The sequence below is a fragment of the Protopterus annectens genome, chromosome 1.part0 (assembly GCF_019279795.1).
Source record: "Protopterus annectens isolate FY-2018-M chromosome 1.part0, PAN1.0, whole genome shotgun sequence".
Lineage (NCBI taxonomy): Eukaryota > Metazoa > Chordata > Ceratodontiformes > Protopteridae > Protopterus > Protopterus annectens.
This window is the reverse complement of record NC_056725.1, coordinates 1073487089-1073504010: the sequence shown is the minus strand read 5'-3', so window position 1 is coordinate 1073504010 and position 16922 is coordinate 1073487089.

Here is a 16922-nt window from a genome sequence, read left to right as displayed (position 1 = left end):
ATACACAGCATAAATGATTGTAGAACTGACCTGCAGGCAGAATGACAGGAGTAGGAATGGGTAGTCGCTTTCGAGCACACAGGTGGGGTGTTGAGGAGTCCAGGTACATGGTCTGGCTCCTAGTCCATAATCATGAGGCCCAACTCATGCAGGGCCAAGTCCTCTGGGGAGCATACAGGGCTGAGGCGTGGGACCGGTTGGCTCATGATCTCACCAGTGCCACAGGGATTCCAAGGACTGGTGAGCAGGTCCATCACCACCATGCAGACCTGAAGAGATGCAAGCAGGACCAACTGAACCTTTGGATCCAGGAGGCCCAGCAAACACCCAACGCCCCACTACTGAGTAAGTAACATTTAATTATGTATGTAAGAAATTAAACTAGCTGATATTATGGAGATGTGTATTCCAATATTGCTTCATTTATATTACAGCTGCAGGTGTCCGTTCTGCGAACCGCAGAGCCTATGGCGATAGGCTGGTGCGGTTGTGCCACCAGGCAGGTCAGTAATCCACCACTAACTGTAAAGAAATATAAAAGTATGACAGTCAGCAAAAGAGTGCAATGTAGTCAGTAAGGAATAAAATCTGCAAGTAACAGTGTGAAAGTGTATGCAAGTATTGCTTGATTACAAGAGTTTTCAGCCTGTAAGTTTAACCTAAACATGAAACTGTCCGACATATATTCTGAAATAAAAATGCCCTGCCTGTAAGAAAATAGTACACAACCTGCAGCAGGCTGAAAAGTATAGCTGCAGAAGATGATGAAATCACATGTGTGAAATATATCCCTGTGGAAATACTGAAACATGACAGAAGTGAGACTGCTGGAAAGGATTGTAATAACTACTGTTAAAACATGTCAATAAAGCCTAGAAGTACCATCCTGAATAGTAAAATGAAAGCAAGTGAGAGAGTGTGAGAAAGTGCCATGAATCCAGCAATACAGTAGTAATAACCCCTGAATAAAGTATACTGCAGTCAAGACAGAATGAAATGCATGTGAGATTCAAAACCAAACAGCAAAATCTGTTCAAAGTGTTGCTGCATCTGGAATGTGTATCCCAAAATCAGGATATGTTGCTCTCAGTCTGCAATATGCAGATAGGATGTTTGTCTGATATACCAAACATCCACACTTGTCTACAGCTATATAAAGCAAATTTAGCCCTGATGTAGCTGAACAAAGCTAGATATGAATGTGTATGAAGAACCATAAAATGTATATTGATGTTGCATTAACAGTCCTATCACCAAGTTGAAATAGTTATCATATAGGAAATTGTAGTTAGAACAGTAGTGTGTATATAACTGTAGCTATTAGAAATGTACAGCATATGTATTGTTATTCGAAGGTGTTAATATTACTTTCTTCACCCCACCCTATAACCAAATATAACCCATTCCACGTGAAAATGGTATGTGCAATCACAATTAACACCCCTGGACGTTTGTCCTGTTGGGTCATATATATTTGCATGTCTGTTGATGCATCTGCCCTGTTCATACATCCACACCTGATGGCCTGTTGCCATCAATTAACCCTGCATGTTGTTGGACTGTGTATTTCTGTTCAAATTATGCATGTGTTATGCACGCTGTTCAATGGTGTGAATATATGGGTGTTTGGTTAATGGGAATACTAATGCATGCTGTTACAACTAATTGTGAATGGTATTATATGTCACTAACCCAAACTGTCATGACATAATGCAAAACATAGTACGACAGGGAAGGCGGGTTCCAGCGACCCACCTCTTCCACCTCAGCTGGCGAGTGCACCTGGCACTAGTGCCGAGTCGGACCCTCCTCCGTGGCCCTGTGCCACCTGCAGTGGAAGCGCTGCAGGATGGGGCTCGCCCTCTGCAAGTGTGGCCGGAGGAGGACCACCACTCACCCTCCGTAGCATCCGGACTGTGGTGCGTAGGGAGATTCGGGACTCTGTTCTCGAGCCCCTACGCCAGCTCGAGGCACGGTGGCGCAACTAACGGGCATGCCTGTTGCCCACCCACACAGCCCCAGCACAGCCCCGTCCTGGGCAGTGAAGGAACAGTGGCAACTGCCTATGGGTGGGGATATCAGTTCCACTGTTGCCATCTGTGGGCTCATGGGCTCTGGATATCCAAACCTCCGTCCCCATCAATTGTGTAACCCCCCCACACATGTCATACACCACCCCTGTATGCATCTTGTTTGTCTTGTCTGTTTACCTACCCAACCTACCTCCCCAACTGTACCGACTACCTTCACCTGACATACTACTCTCACCTGAAAAAAAAAAAAAAAAGGGCACTCTGTACCCACAAAAAATTATGCCCCATACATAGCTGCCCATTCCGCACACATGTCTACTGGACATGGAACCTATCAATTACAATTGGCTGTACAACAAGTATTATTGTTCTCCTGACACCTCTCTCAGGGGTGGAAGGTTTCAAATGTCACACCAAATTACATACATATGCACAGCTGTTGCTGATGAAGAAATGGGCAGCTATGGGCCTTACCTACATCCCTCCTGCACATCCCAAGCTTGTTTCCCTACTGTCTTACCCTCTTTGTGACCCTTTTTCACCACTTTCCTGTCTCCCCATTTTCTTTTCTTTCAAAGAAAATAGCGCGGGTGTGCGCAAGAGTAAGCACGTTTAAGCGGTTGTAAGCGGGTGCGCGCGGAGCTAACCGCCAGTGCGCGTGAGCTCGCAAACCAGCGCTATCCCGTTACAACTGCTTAAAAGTGCCTTAGTCACTTTGATTGACAGGTCCTGTACTCAGTTCAAAAGCAAAATAAAATCCCACTGTGAGTCCCAAACCCAGGACCTTGGAAACAGTAGTCTGCATGACTTACCACTAAGCCATGACTCTTATACAAGAACATTGTGCTAAAATAAATATATCATGTAATAGTAGGAATGAATGTAAAGGGAATATAGATGTGTAGTACACAAAGCATGCCATTTAGAATTACTATCAAAACTAGTGGATTTCCATAATAGTAGTGTGTGAACAGAAACAGCCATGCTAGTTGGAAGCTAGTAGGTAATAATGTCACTATAGCACCTTGCAAGCCACACACATACTCACAGCAGGATAAGCACTGCCCATACCCCACAACCTCTTACAGGAACACATCTGGACCAAGTAATACAATATGTGGAGCAAAGGCCCAAAACCAGGGACACATTACAAATAATGTTACAACAAATGCAGACAGTTCAGAGAGTAACAGGGTCTGCACTTTGTGGGATGTTTGGAAGGGTATGCAGTCTGAAACTTGAATGTTTGTCACCATATTCTGACTTGAGCCCAGAGTGACTTGCCAGAAAAAGGTGTGCATGAGATATTGACCAAAATATGAGGCAGAAATGTGGACAACCTGCAAATATCTGTACACATGACTGGTCTGACACCACCATATTTGAATAGTTAAGAGCCTAGACATAGCAACAGTGAATGACTTACAGGGATGCCCCACAGACCCCATGTGAAATGTACAAACAGTAGGCAGAAAGGTGTAACACATGCAATGGTAACTATGGAGTCCTGAAAGTATTCATCACTTGCATGGCAGAAAAAGTGTAGTAATACATATGCTCATGCTAACCCACAGTCACAACTGCAGCATACCAGACATTTTAATGGGTGTACCCCACTGATATGTACCATTCCATGAGGCACATAACAGATGAACCTGAAAGTCTCTGGGGCCTGCTCAGCAGCATACTCAAATACCCTAATAGATGTCAAGGCCCACACCATGGCCAGACCACACTGCATGCTGTAACACCCTAGCAAATATAGCAAGCATTCCAAGGTGTGAATGTACATGGAAAACAGGAAAGCTACAGCAGCACACTACAGTCAAGACACCTAGCAGGCATACAAGTAGTGACTGTAAAGGGCAACTATTGAAGCCTTAGCAACAAAGTGCAAGCAAAAGTGAAAGGAAAGCACACACACACACACATTAACAGTAGTAGTAGTTGTAGGTGTCAGTGAACATACACAGTTAGTACAGGAAACTGGAGAAATGAATGGAGGAATGTTAATCTACAACACACCTGGAAATATGAGAGAGATACCAACCTTTACACTCACAGAACATTGTCCACAGCATAACAGCATGGTCCCTGACCTTAAAATCTGAAAGGGCTATGCCTATCTCACATACCTTTTTATAGCACTGTTCTGAAATCACAGTGAGAACTGCAATCAGTACACAACTGGCTGCATGCAATTAGCAAATGCTGGCTAACAATTGGTGCAGAGGCCATCACATGGGCATATGCAGATACCTACAAAAGTATGCTGTACTCCCAGCCCACACATGCAATACTTTCATTGCACCCTGAGAAGGACGTGAGAGACAGAGAGAGAGAGAGAGAGAGACAGAGACAGAGACAGAGAAAACTGCAACTGTTCAGCAACAGCTACCTGAAAGCTGACAACTGGGAAGTGGAGCAGCAGGACAGAGAACCAGATGGCAACACAAGCAGCTGTGACAAACACAGGTAATGTAAAGTAATACTATAAAGGTCTACATACTGTGAACCCTCCATATGTGTCATTGGTCTGTATCCATATGTATATGAAGATGTGTAAAGGGCAGGAGACATACAGCAACTATCAGTGAAGGCTGTACATACATTTGTATGTGAGAGCATCTATGTGCACATATCAATGTTGGTTGATTGTAGGTTGTAGTGCCATGTACAAAGTAGGTTTCACAGTTATGTATGTTTAGCAGTATGTCAGTGTGTGTATACAGTATGGTAGACAAATATGTTGATATACCTGTTCAACATATGGATACGTATGTATGTGAACATATGTATGTGTATGTATATATATATATATATATATATATATATATATATATATATATATATATATATATATATATAGATATATGATATGCATATATGTATACATACATAGAGAGAGAGATGTAGGAATACATAGACAGATGTAGATAGAATATTGTACAAACATATCTATGTAATGTACACATACAGATATAGATATATGTAGATACGTATGCATAGACAGACTGATCTGACTACCTACAGGTATGACTGTATAAGATGACCTGCAACACAGCCTGTCCCACCCCCTCTGTCACTCACACCCCCTCTGTGCCTCCACATCTATAGCAATATATATACATCAATATATATATGTGTATATGTATACGGACATATATATATATATATATATATATATATATATATATATATATATATATACATATACATATATCTATATACATATATATATATATATATACATATATATATATATATATATACATATATATATATCTATAGAGAGAGAGAGAGATGTATATAAAGTCTGAGTGAGGCACATGTGTACAGATGTATTGCAACAGGTGCCTGGTGACAAAGGCATGGAGTGAACACCAGTGTCAAAACCGGAGTACCATACCAAATTCCAGATCACCTACACCAGTAACCACCTGATATGTTATTGGCTGCCCACCACTGCATGTGTCAGGGGTGAACAGGGTCATAAATGTGTACAATAGTGGCCCCAATGATATTCACAGTGGCACACTATCCCTGGAATACCTGCACATGGTATGTGTCAGCGGACATGGCGTGTCACCTATGGACATGTAGGTCGGTGTACGCCTCCACACCACATAATGGATGCCATGGTATGGACCTCACATGACAGCTTCAGATATGGAGAAGGACAAAGTGACATGTACAACACTGTGACAATGCACTCAAACACATTACCAATGCACAGTGACTGACAACACCACAGAGTACACATATGCTACCCACATAGAGGTTACCACTCCTGGATTTACATTTGTAAGTCACACCCATGACAGATGTCCAACAACCATAGTAACACCTCACACCATCCACAACCTAAATGTCTGTTGTGTGTCATCCGTGCCACTGCAATAGAGTGCACATGTGGAGGTAAGAGTTCCTACCCACAGATAAGACATACCCTGCAATAATCAACACAGTGTTAAGAAGCAAGACTCTCCATGAGTATATGTCACACATACCCCTGCTGAATGTTAGTCAGATAGGTAATATGCCATATGAGTCACCCTGTGTAACTGTGTGACAGCAGCAGGTACCATCACACCACATGTGTCACAATGGTTGGGTAGCAGAACAGTACACTGCTGTAGTCCCAGGGGCAATAGCATAGTGTATAGTATTGTATTGTAATGTAATGTATTGTGTTGTATTGTATTGGTATGTTGAGGTGCCTCCTTCGTGGAGTGGAACCACTGCTGCTGTGCGCCAGTGTACAGGTACATATCCTGTAGTCAGGCTAGTGTTACATAGCACTTCTATATGTGTGTTTAGCTCCTGTCAGAGTTTATGTAGCATGCAACTGGGGATACCATCAGGTCCCATCCACTTTGTGTATTCTGCTGTCCTGAGGGTGGCTCTCTCCTGGACATCTTTGATGACAGGGAGGTTACGGTCGGCTGGGATAACTATGCCTTATTTTGGGGAGAGGGCGGGTGACACCTGCACTGAACCTGTCTGCCACAATGTTCTCGAATATCTGTGGTGTCAGTGAAATATTTGTTGTTGTGTACTACCTATGGGCATAGAGGATGGATCCTGACCAGGTTGCTAACATAACTGAAGAAGGCCTTCTGGTTATCTGTAGTGTCCTCTTGATTTCCCTCTCAAAGTTGCCCATGGATTTTGTATGATGGAAAATAGATCCTTACTAGTGCTGCTCAGACATGCCCTCCCTTTATGGAATTATGTCTGTCTTGCAGTAGCTTCCATCTTCTGTAATACAATCTGTCTATGGCTGGGGTCCACCAGACAGGATGCTGTCCCTTTCTGGAGAGTGTCTTGGTCATATATGGGATTGCATGATCCATGCATTCTCGGAGATGTCTGTAGAAAGCAATTGTGTAGGGGTCAGCATTGTGGGTTGTATCTGCCACTGGCCCAGTGGGCTGAAAGGATACCATGTCACTGTTACAAAGTGTAACGTTTGTATCTGTAATGTTATGCACTATAGTCGTTTGTGCTGGTGGTGGAGGTGGGATATGTATATCCAGGGCAATCAGTGTGTGGTCAGCTCACAGTAGTTGTTGATGTAGGCCATACAGTACCTAGATACAACCCCCCAGAGTGAGGAGGTGCTCTTGACCTGAATCAGTGTTCTGACTGCTGGGGTTTGGTAGTATGTGGTATGGAGTGTGCCAGGTACTGTTGCACAGTTGCTGGCTGAGCACTGATACCAGGCCATCTACATGTGTATCCACCAATAGACAGACAGATGCCACATATGTGAGATGTTGTATCATAACAGTCGAGTAGCATGTGTAGTATGTGTGCCAAATTCTGCTGACATATATTGCTGATACCAGGTTATTTTCTTTCTCAGGTACATGGCCTACCCGCGGAATCCCACCTACTACACAGCTGAGGATGAGGAGATACACCAGAGCAATACTCTTTTCCCGCACCAGCCAGAATCAGCAGGAGAGGGCTGCACTGTGGCAAGACCTTGTCCGTCGGGTAAATGACATAGGCACGCATAATAGGACATATGAGCAGGTACGACATCACTGCAGTGATTTAATTAGACATGTCCATCAGCGTGCATCGGATATCCACAGGCAACAGGTTGCCACAGGTGGTGGGGTGGCTACATCCCCACTCACCAGACTGGAGGGACTACTCATGAGTGTAGTGGCTCCAGTCCGCCAGCAACAACAACAGCAGCAGACATGCATTATGATGGAGGCTGGAGCCACGCAGCAGCAAGACAGTGAACGCGTAGGTAATATGCCATATGTATAGTTGACTGTTGTGTACACTGGTAGTTAATGCATGTGTGAGGTGTGTCCTTGGTTTGTTGCTGTCACCATAGTATTTAATGTGCAAGTGTGATATCCTCAATATTAGCAGCTGACCTGTGAAAGGTGACTGTTGTACTACTGACCTGTATCATACTCAGTAACAATGGCACAGTTGTGCCCACTGACATTAGTTTCTTCACGTCTGCAGGACCCTCTGGTATAACAGCAATGCAGCCTTTCCAATGGCACAAGTTAGTAATAGTACTATTTGGCTCACTATCCCTGGAATACCTGCACATGGTATGTGTCAGCGACATGGTGTCAGCTATGGACATGTAGGTCGGTGTACCTCCACACCATAATGGATGCCATGGTATGGACCTCACATGACAGCTACAGATATGGAGAAGGACACAGTGACATGTACAACACTGTGACAATGCACTCAAACACATTACCAATGCACAGTGACTGACAACACCACAGAGTACACATATGCTACCCACATAGAGGTTACCACTCCTGGATTTACATTTGTAAGTCACACCCATGACAGATGTCCAACAACCATAGTAACACCTCACACCATCCACAACCTAAATGTCTGTTGTGTGTCATCCGTGCCACTGCAATAGAGTGCACATGTGGAGGTAAGAGTTCCTACCCACAGATAAGACATACCCTGCAATAATCAACACAGTGTTAAGAAGCAAGACTCTCCATGAGTATATGTCACACATACCCCTGCTGAATGTTAGTCAGATAGGTAATATGCCATATGAGTCACCCTGTGTAACTGTGTGACAGCAGCAGGTACCATCACACCACATGTGTCACAATGGTAGCAGAACAGTACACTGCTGTAGGCAGCATAGTGTATAGTATTGTATTGTAACAATGTATTGTGTTGTATTGTATTGGTATGTTGAGGTGCCTCCTTCGTGGAGTGGAACCACTGCTGCGCCAGTGTACAGGTACATATCCTGTAGTCAGGCTAGTGTTACATAGCACTTCTATATGTGTGTTTAGCTCCTGTCAGAGTTTATGTAGCATGCAACTGGGGATACCATCAGGTCCCATCCATGTTGTGTATTCTGCTGTCCTGAGGGTCTCTCACCTGGACATCTGTGATGACAGGGAGGTTACAGCTGGGATAACTATGCCTTATTTTGGGGAGAGGGCGACACCTGCACTGAACCTGTCTGCCACAATGTTATATCTGTGGTGTCAGTGAAATATTTGTTGTTGTGTACTACCTATGGGCATAGAGGATGGATCCTGACCAGGTTGCTAACATAACTGAAGAAGGCCTTCTGGTTATCTGTAGTGTCCCTCTTGATTTCCCTCTCAAAGTTGCCCATGGATTTTGTATGATGGAAAATAGATCCTTACTAGTGCTGCTCAGACATGCCCTCCCTTTATGGAATTATGCTCTGTCTTGCAGTAGCTTCCATCTTCTGTAATACAATCTGTCTATGGCTGGGGTCCACCAGACAGGATGCTGTCCCTTTCTGGAGAGTGTCTTGGTCATATATGGGATTGCATGATCCATGCATTCTCGGAGATGTCTGTAGAAAGCAATTGTGTAGGGGTCAGCATTGTGGGTTGTATCTGCCACTGGCCCAGTGGGCTGAAAGGATACCATGTCACTGTTACAAAGTGTAAAGTTTGTATCTGTAATGTTATGCACTATAGTCGTTTGTGCTGGTGGTGGAGGTGGGATATGTATATCCAGGGCAATCAGTGTGTGGTCAGCTCACAGTAGTTGTTGATGTAGGCCATACAGTACCTAGATACAACCCCCAGAGTGAGGAGGTGCTCTTGACCTGAATCAGTGTTCTGACTGCTGGGGTTTGGTAGTATGTCGTATGGAGTGTGCCAGGTACTGTTGCACAGTTGCTGGCTGAGCACTGATACCTGGCCATCTACATGTGTATCCACCAATAGACAGACAGATGCCACATATGTGAGATGTTGTATCATAACAGTCGAGTAGCATGTGTAGTATGTGTGCCAAATTCTGCTGACATATATTGCTGATACCAGGTTATTTTCTTTCTCAGGTACATGGCCCACCCGCGGAATCCCACCTACTACACAGCTGAGGATGAGGAGATACACCAGAGCAATACTCTTTTCCCGCACCAGCCAGAATCAGCAGGAGAGGGCTGCACTGTGGCAAGACCTTGTCCGTCGGGTAAATGACATAGGCACGCATAATAGGACATATGAGCAGGTACGACATCACTGCAGTGATTTAATTAGACATGTCCATCAGCGTGCATCGGATATCCACAGGCAACAGGTTGCCACAGGTGGTGGGGTGGCTACACATCCCCCACTCACCAGACTGGAGGGACTACTCATGAGTGTAGTGGCTCCAGTCAACCAGCAACAACAACAGCAGCAGACATGCATTATGATGGAGGCTGGAGCCACGCAGCAGCAAAACAGTGAACGTGCAGGTAATATGCCATATGTATAGTTGACTGTTGTGTACACTGGTAGTTAATGCATGTGTGAGGTGTGTCCTTGGTTTGTAGCTGTCACCATAGTATTTAATGTGCAAGTGTGATATCCTCAATATTAGCAGCTGACCTGTGAAAGGTGACTGTTGTACTACTGACCTGTATCATACTCAGTAACAATGGCACAGTTGTGCCCACTGACATTAGTTTCTTCACGTCTGCAGGACCCTCTGGTATAACAGCAATGCAGCCTATCCATGCTGGTGAGTGTGTATTAACAATTCCTGTAATAGTGTTGATAGTAATAGTACTATTTGGCTCACTTAGTAGTGCTCTTTGTATGCATGTAGGTGTGTCTGTGTCTGTGTGTTGATATTACGCACTGAGTACTGTACAATTGTGAAACTGTGTGTATGTGTGCATGTGCATGTGCACGTGTGCACATGTGCATGTGTGCATGTGTGCATGTGTTGCAGTGCACGCGTGCACGCGTGTGCATGTGTGCATGTGCACCTGTGCATGTGTGCATGTGTGCATGTGCATGTGTGCACCTGTGCATGTGTGTGTGCACCTGTGCATGTGCATGTGCATGTGCATGTGCATGTGCACCTGTGCATGTGTGCACCTGTGCATGTGTGCATGTGTGTGCACGTGTGCATTTGTGCACCTGTGCATGTGTGAATCGCTGGTAATGTAGACATTGTAAACTGTGTTTCCTGTTTCCTCCCACAGGTTCTGTTGCTGCTCTGGTGTGTAGCAGGAACCTGAATCAGGTGCCGTGGGTACTGATAATGATGACATCTGTGTAATGGCACAGGAAAGTATGCCAGGGTCCGCCATTGGTCAGCCGATTGACAGTACACAGCTGTCAACCCCATCAATGCACAGTTATCCTGCCAATACACCCTTGGTCACCAATGTCCCTAGGTGATGGACAGCATAGTGGGCAATGACCAGGGTAATGTGGTATCTGTGGCACATGCCTCCCACACAGCAGCCATGGACATGGCCCGGAGATGGTACCACACAGACAGATGTCCAGGGGTTCTGTGGAGCATCCGTGGGCACACTGCCCTGTCAGATGTGATCCCACAGAGGTCTTACAACCTCAGCTATGGGCTGTCATGCAGGCACAGTCACATATGCAACAGTACACCAGACAGGGTCTGAGGGAGCTGACAGCATGTCGCACAGCCATGACTGACAGTATGCGCATACGGCTGCCATCCATGATTTCACCGATGTCATAGACAGACGTGGGGACATATTAGACCGGTTCCACAACTACATGTCCATGAGCCAGGGTGATGGTGGGCGGTTGAGGCATCTTATGCCAGCAACAGCAGCAGCTGGCAGTCGCCGTGGATGACAACAGGCCGCGTCACGTAGTGCCAGCAGCCCCAGCAATGCTGGGTCTGTGCTGTCATCAGACCGCAGGAGACCACGCGTGCACGTGGCTCTGGCCAGGCCCGACAGGGATCTGTGTCCAGTCAATGAACACCTGCTTCTGATGACAGTACCCAGTCTGGGTTGGTACTAGATACGGTCCGTAGCACCCCTGAAAGGCACAGGTACCGTGTCGTGGCCAGAGACACTGATCTGTATGACCTACAAAGTGTAAAGTTTGTATCTGTAATGTTATGCACTATAGTCGTTTGTGCTGGTGGTGGAGGTGGGATATGTATATCCAGTTCAATCAGTGTGTGGTCAGCTCACAGTAGTTGTTGATGTAGGCTATACAGTACCTAGATACAACCCCCCAGAGTGAGGAGGTGCTCTTGACCTGAATCAGTGTTCTGACTGCTGGGGTTTGGTAGTATGTCGTATGGAGTGTGCCAGGTACTGTTGCACAGTTGCTGGCTGAGCACTGATACCTGGCCATCTACATGTGTATCCACCAATAGACAGACAGATGCCACATATGTGAGATGTTGTATCATAACAGTCGAGTAGCATGTGTAATATGTGTGCCAAATTCTGCTGACATATATTGCTGATACCAGGTTATTTTCTTTCTCAGGTACATGGCCTATCCGCGGAATCCCACCTACTCCACAGCTGAGGATGAGAAGATACACCAGAGCAATACTCTTTTCCCGCACCAGCCAGAATCAGCAGGAGAGGGCTGCACTGTGGCAAGACCTTGTCCGTCGGGTAAATGACATAGGCACGCATAATAGGACATATGAGCAGGTACAACATCACTGCAGTGATTTAATTAGATATGTCCGTCAGCGTGCATCGGATATCCACAGGCAACAGGACGCCACAGGTGGTGGGGTGGCTACACATCCCCCACTCACCAGACTGGAGGGACTACTCATGAGTGTAGTGGCTCCAGTCCGCCAGCAACAACAACAGCAGCAGACATGCATTATGATGGAGGCTGGAGCCACGCAGCAGCAAGACAGTGAACATGCAGGTAATATGCCATATGTATAGTTGACTGTTGTGTACACTGGTAGTTAATGCATGTGTGAGGTGTGTCCTTGGTTTGTAGCTGTCACCATAGTATTTAATGTGCAAGTGTGATATTCTCAATATTAGCAGCTGACCTGTGAAAGGCGACTGTTGTACTACTGACCTGTATCATACTCAGTAACAATGGCACAGTTGTGCCCACTGACATTAGTTTCTTCACGTCTGCAGGACACTCTGGTATAACAGCAATGCAGCCTATCCATGCTGGTGAGTGTGTATTAACAATTCATGTAATAGTGTTGATAGTAATAGTACTATTTGGCTCACTTAGTAGTGCTCTTTGTATGCATGTAGGTGTGTCTGTGTCGGTGTGTTGATATTACGCATACTGAGTACTGTACAATTGTGTGAAACTGTGTGTATGTGTGCATATGTGCATGTGTGCACGTGTGCACGTGTGCATGTATGCACGTGTGCATGTGTGCACGTGCATGTGCATGTGGGCATGTGTGCATGTGTGCACCTGTGCATGTGTGCACCTGTGCATGTGTGCATGTGTGCACCTGTGCATGTGTGCATGTGTGCATGTGTGCACCTGTGCATGTGTGCACCTGTGCATGTGTGCATGTGTGCATGTGTGCACGTGTGCACATGTGCATGTGTGCATTTGTGCACCTGTGCATGTGTGAATCGCTGGTAATGTGTGGACATTGTAAACTGTGTTTCCTGTTTCCCTCCCACAGGTTCTGTTGCTGCTCTGGTGTTATGTAGCAGGGAACCTGAGTCAGGTGCCGTGGGTACTGATAATCATGACATCTGTGTAATGGCACAGGAAAGTATGCCAGGGTCCGCCATTGGTCAGCCGATTGACAGTACACAGCTGTCAACCCCATCAATGCGCACAGTTATCCTGCCAATACACCCTTTGTCACCAATGTCCCTAGGTGATGGACAGCATACAGTGGGCATTGACCAGGGTAATGTGGTATCTGTGGCACATGCCTCCCCACACAGCAGCCATGGGCATGGCCCAGAGATGGTACCACACAGACAGATGTCCAGGGGTTCTCGTGGGAGCATCCGTGGGTGCACTGCCCCTGTCAGACGTGCCCACAGAGGTCTTACAACCTCAGCTATGTTTCGGGCTGTCATGCAGGCACAGTCACGTATGGAACAGTACACCAGACAGGGTCTGAGGGAGCTGACAGCATGTCGCATAGCCATGACTGACATTATGCGTGACATTGCGGCTGCCATCCATGATTTCACCGATGTCATAGACAGACGTTGTGGGGACATATTAGACCGGTTCCACAACTACATGTCCATGAGCCAGGGCGATGGTGGGCGGTTGAGGCGTCAAAGTGGCCGTATACCAGCAACAGCAGCAGCTGGCAGTCGTCGTGGATGACAACAGGGCCGCGGCCGCCCCTGTAGTGCCAGCAGCAGCCCCAGCAATGCTGGGTCTGTGCTGTCATCAGACCGCCCCAGGAGACCACGTGCACATGGCTCTGGCCAGGCCCGACAGGGATCTGTGTCCAGTCAATGAACACCTGCTTCTGATGACAGTACCCAGTCTGGGTTGGTACTAGATATGGTCCGTAACACCCCTGCAAGGCACAGGTACCGTGTCCGTGGCCAGAGACACTGATCTGTATGACCTGGCAGCGACAGTCTGTGGCTGTCCACAAACACCAGTATATGGCAGCCATGAGGTGGAACTGTGTGCATCCATACACACATGCGAATTGACAACACCTAGGGCTACCGCATACACACACACACTGCATCAACATTGCCCCACCTTCTACTGCTGTCCCTCACCAACACACATACACATACATGTCAATTGGTGGTATCTGTGGCTGACTCAGGCATACCAAGTTCACACCCTGTGCATATGATGAAACTGTGCCACCTCCTGCAATCTGTAACAACTGTGCAGGTACAGGTTAACATGTTGCTGATGCACAGAGTGACCACATAGATGTGTAGTAATAGTATCATGTTGTTAACAGTACTGTGTGCTGAATTAATTGTGGTTATATCACAGCATGCCTGATGCAGTAAGTGTGTGATTGTCATGTCCTGTTGTCTACACCCATGGTAAGTACCATAGTGTATCATCTGCACATGTTGGCATACTGGTGGTAATGATGTCAATAGAAGGCTACATACATAGTTAGCAGAGGGGATAGGGTAATGAATGTAGTAATACACAATGATGGACATGTAAATTGCAAGTGGCATGTTGCCCACACTAGACTCTGCAATGCAGATGTTTGAGGATGTTGATATGTGTGCAGTACTACACGACTGGTACAGGACACACAGGAGCACCCTAGCACTGCATGCTCACATCTCATACCATGCTAGACAGCCCCAACACACATAACTAACTGTCACAGGAGGGAGAGTCCCCATATATGTCAGGGATACTGTGGTGGCAGGCCAGGTAGCATACATCCTACTAAGTATGGAATCACTGAGTGAAGGCTCAGTGTCTGTTATTTGACATGTGTATTACTGCAGGTATGAGCACATGGGTTTCCATCCAGTTATTGTACATCCTGACAGTACATGGTCTGTACACTTGTGTGCACTGAGACTGGACCCTAGCCATCTGTCCCGTGTATTTCCATGTACATGTGCATAGTGCCTGCATATTTGCAGTGTTACCTACTGGAACTGGTGCAGCTTGTTTGTTGTACAATGGACTACATGTAGCCCTGTTTACTGTAGCTTTGTTTGCAGGCATGTTTGCTTGCAATTACCCTGGAATACTGATCACACCTTCAATGCATAGAGAGCTTCTGTGGACTCCTAGTGCCATCTGCATAGCTTACTATATATATGTCCATGTCCCAATTGACAGGATGTCACTGTTTGTCCTGTTCACATGTACATTGCCTGTGACACAGTGCATATGACTTACCTGGCATGTGTCCACGTGAGCAGTCATATATGCTACTGCTAACTAATCACAGGCACTACACCTTCACATATTCATCTTCTGTTGAACTACCTGCTTCTTAGGGTCGGCCTGCACCTGTCACCCCTGGGCTTTCAGATATTGGCAAAGGCTCTTGCTACCCCCATAGTGCCTATGTTAGGCAAGGCTCAAATGACAAACCCACCTTCATAGGTATCAGAAGGGATAAGAAACTAAGAGTAATGCTACCCAACGCCAGAAGTCTAGACCTCCAGATGCATGCACTCAAAACACTCCTTGGCATGGAGAACATCGATATCTGTGCAGTAACAGATGCCTGGTTCAGGGCTACTGAGAGCACACCAGCACTACCAGGTTTAACCTGGTTGATTTCTTTGAAACAGTCACCAAGGCCATTGATGAGGGGAAGGTGGTTCACACAGCCTACCTGGACCTTGCAAAAGCCTTCACAACATTACCCCACTTGGGCATTCTAGAGAAGCTCACCAGCTTAAATATAAGCCCCTATGTCACTAGATGGATTGCACAGTGGCTCAAGGACAGAACCCACATGGTTAGCATTGCTGGAGCCATGCCAGACTCCAAACCATTTACGAGTTGTGTCCCACAAGGCTTAGTCCTGGGACCTCTCTTGTTTGGTATATATTTATTGGAGGTACAGGCCAACATGGACGGACTGTGGCTGACCAAATATGCAGATGACTGCGAACTGGCCACCATAATCGACTCTCCAGCCGACAAGCGTCTTCCAAAGGGGCATCATAGAAACAGACAACTTGTGCCAGAGCCATGGCCTTCAGCTGAACAGTGTTTAGAAAGGGGAATGTGCATCCTGTAGTCTGTTCACCTAGTTGCCAAAAGGGACATTGTCCTCACACACTAACCCCCCTCAGACAAAAACACACACTTGCTAATTGCAGGATTCAAACCCCTATCTGACTATGTTATGAGACTCGAGACGGACACATTAGCAGAGTGTGCTATTCGCATCACTGGGAGGTTTCCCTTCTCTTGCTGTACTTATAGGGTGCTGACATCATCAGTGTTTAGAAAGGGAAATGTGCATCCTGTAGTCTATCCTCCTAGTTGCCAAAAGGGACATTTCCTTCACACACAATTGCACACACACTAACTCCCCCCTCAGACAAAGCACACACTTGCCAATTGCTGGATTTAAATCCCTATCTGCCTATGTTATGACACTCAAGACTGACACATTAGCAGAGTGTGCTATTCGCATTACTGGGAGGTTTCCCTTCTC